At 37.2% G+C, this 3,522-nt stretch overlaps 1 pseudogene across 1 annotated transcript; it reads right to left on the bottom strand.

Annotated features, from left to right (window-relative positions):
• Positions 1 to 321: 321 nt before the first annotated feature.
• Positions 322 to 2,616, bottom strand: LOC149569290 (pectate lyase-like; annotated as a pseudogene). Its single transcript, XR_016362734.1, has 5 exons — positions 2,445 to 2,616; positions 1,425 to 2,061; positions 1,150 to 1,253; positions 907 to 1,039; positions 322 to 824 (listed from the first exon to the last, which is right to left on the bottom strand). The product of XR_016362734.1 is annotated as a pectate lyase-like (transcript).
• Between the last annotated feature and the right edge of the window lie 906 nt (positions 2,617 to 3,522).

Here is a 3,522-nt window from a genome sequence, read left to right as displayed (position 1 = left end):
TTAAATTATTCTAGTTATTTTATTTTTAAATATTATTTAATTGACCTATAAATAGCTTTGGGACTCATTTTGTTATTTATTTATTTATTATTGATGTACATTAGTATTTATTTTTAACAAAATAAACATTATTACTAGTAATAGCAGTAATATCGAAAAAAAAATGACATCACTTGAGACTTATCCCAATCCTCCGCAAACATTTTTTTAATTAAATAATTTTATTTTTTTAAATGATGAGTCAAAATGCAAAAGATCAATATAAGTACGTGGAAGGGAAACACATTTGGGGATGTCGTAGCAATTATGTCGACGAACTAATAATTTCTAAGTTTTATGGAATATTCTTATTAAAATTTAACAATGAGTCACGATTACATGACCTCCACTACGCATGTAACTTAATACAAGGAGGATCCGTATACTCCAACTTAAGTGAAGACTATATTCTTAACGAGCAAACTAAAATAACTACCAGCCCTTAGCTATATAGGATCATGCTGTCGGAGAGAGACAGATTCATCATTCGGTGTGTTCCTGCTGGTCAACTATAGAATCGAAGGATTCCTAACAGTTTGTCTAAAATGCATGTTTATTTTGGTCTAACAGCGGGAACCTTTTCTGCAGGTGAGAACACCCGAAGTTGCAGTGATTGAGCCCACAATTGACGATGGTCTTGCCGCCACACTCGATGCTTTTGCATAGTTTGAGGATGCTCCTGCTCCTGATGCTCTGAAGAACGCCCCGTTTAACATAAGATCTCCCTCAGATCTCCAATTCCAGTTCTTCCACGTGGCTTCTGGTGCATCTTCATGCTTTGTCACCTGCATATTCCCCGTACTATAATTATTCTACATTCTTTGTATACTAAAGATTCAAGATACGTGATGTATATAAATCTTTTACCTCTTTCTGGGAGTCAGAGGCTAGGAATCTGTTGCCCTGGCTGTTAATGGTGGGATTCGCACTGCCACCAATTGCGTACATTTCCCAATGGGTGTAATCATTGTTCACCACATGAAAATACCCATGTCGGCATCTGCATCACAATAACACATTTTTGAAAGGTTTAAGGTTTAGATAGCAAACAGGCAGAATAGCTTTAGCTTAGTAAGTAGTAGAGAATTCTACAAAAGATTTTATCCAAACCTGGGCATGCGCTGAACAAGCCCTTCTCCAAAGTGGTTGAATGCAACTGTCACTTGCATTTTAACGTCTTCAGTATAGTCGTCGCTGTGTCCCAAGAGCATCACCTGCAAAACACCACTAAATGTTCAACTCAAGCAATAGCTTTTGTTATTGATAACTTAATAGTAACCAGCATCAATTCATGATTTATGTCTGATAATGGGCTTTAAGTACCTTATCCTAAGATACTGTAAAGAAAAATGAAGATATGACCAAGGAAATAAGTAGTTAAGCACCTTGTCATGGTGAGTGAAAAAGCTGTTTGAAATGGTGATTGCAGTGGACCCTCTAGTGGCGTCGATCAGCCCATCTGTACAGCTTGACAATGAGCAATGATCTACCCATACTTCGCTTGATCATAATATGGACATCCCATCTCCATCACTCATAGATCTATAACCGTAATGGGTTGGCGAGCTTCTCACATTTGCATTTCCCGTTGGTTTGCAGTCATGGATATGAATTCCATGAACGATGATGTTGTTCACATAATGTATTGTAATGCAAGCTCCATTCGCTATATGAACGTTGGCTCCTCTCCCGTCAATAGTCTTATAACTGTTCGTGATAAGCTCCTGCTTTAGCTGAATGACCATATCTCTTTGGAAAATGATCCAGAGAGGCTCAGTTTGAATGACAGCGTGGCGCAGAGTGCCCGGGCGGGGATTAACTGGGTCATCGTCATTGGGATCAGTAACTATATAAAATCTTCCATTCTGTCCTCCAATGGCGTTTTTGCCAAATCCAATGGCACAGTCAGCGAGCCTTTTTCTGTTATTAACCCAGTCGGAGTCACAACGCCAACAGTCGTCGATGGGGTTCCCCGTTCCACACGACATATAGCTCAGCTTTCTTCTCGAATTATTCAAACTCCTGCGCAATACCTCTTGAAATTCATTAATAATCCCAAAGATCTTACAAAATCATTTTGTCTTGCATTACACTACAACATATATAAAATTTCCAAGCGTATTAAATTATTGTGAATACATATCTGATGTATAACAGCTGCGTACCAAGGAAAGTTACGAGAATATAACTACTCTAGAGAACGCAGTAGAGAAATAATAGAGCAACATAAGGATAAGAAGAAGCGTGTTAAATAACTCATTCAATTTAGATCGTTAGCTCACATTAGAATTAGACATTCTTTTTCTAATCGTAGTACGAAATGTGATAAGATATTAAATTTCATTTTCATTCTATGTTTCTAAGATGCTCTAACAATGTTTTAGATTTAAAGCCACCATGCTTACCTTTCCATCATTTGTGCCACCAGCTCCGGCTTCTCAACACCACTTTCAGGCTTCGTCATATTATCAAAAGTTCCAAAAGACTTCACCATTACTAACTGGCAGGAGAAGATAGAAACTAAAAGAATCAACAACTGCAAGACTCCATTGCTGGCCATTTTGGATATAAAGTAAAGACGTTCAATGGCTATACGACTTGTTATGGGTCTGGCACCCCTTATATAGCAATTCAACCTTAGAAAAAGTTGTACAATACAACGAACCATGAGCCCCACTCGTTGACAATATGGTTATGTGCACGTTATTACGTTGCTTATCTTACGGTAATTATGGAAATGAATGGCATCTAGGATAATACTACAGTGGTTGACCTCACCTATGCTTAAAAAGCAATATCCATAAATAATAGCCGATATAATTTGACTTGCCAGTAATATGACATTATCAATTCCTTTCTCATGGAAATATAAGATGTCAATCTCTAAACTATTACATTCCATTATAAAACATTCTGAAACATTTCTTAGCATGGTAGTCAAAAATATATGCCGAAGTGACATGAAAAAGGCTATTTAGGCAACCATATTTCAACTAGTCTCTCGGAAAAATACATATAATATGCAAAGTTTGAAGGGTGCCCTGAGTGGACGAAGCATGCTTAATCTTGCCTACTTTCAACAATGAGCACATGACCCGCATTTTACAGACATATCCGCAGATTGGTAGCTTATCTTCTCAGTGTTTGAATTTCAACACAAGTTTGAAAATCACGCAGATGATATCCTCCCTCTGAAAGATGACCAGCGTTTATCTCCGTTATCCAAGGAATTTGAGTTGATTAATTTAACCCCACTTAAAATCAGTTTTTATTTCGGTCCCTCGGTTTCACATTACTTTGTCATTCTTACCAATTTGTATGTTGGTTTAGACAAACTTGTAGCGCTGAATAGAAGAGCCTGCAACATTATCATGTGATCATACATGGTATTACGCCATAAAAAGTGAACTTTTATAATTTCTCACGCAATTGCCAATAAAATTAAGAATCCTAGGCCTATTTTCTTCCTGAATTTTCTCTCCA

The sequence above is a fragment of the Cupressus sempervirens genome, chromosome 3, assembly GCF_028749045.1.
Source record: "Cupressus sempervirens isolate cs-2001-9-10 chromosome 3, ASM2874904v1, whole genome shotgun sequence".
Taxonomy (NCBI): domain Eukaryota; kingdom Viridiplantae; phylum Streptophyta; class Pinopsida; order Cupressales; family Cupressaceae; genus Cupressus; species Cupressus sempervirens.
This window is presented reverse-complemented; position numbering and strand designations above follow the sequence as displayed.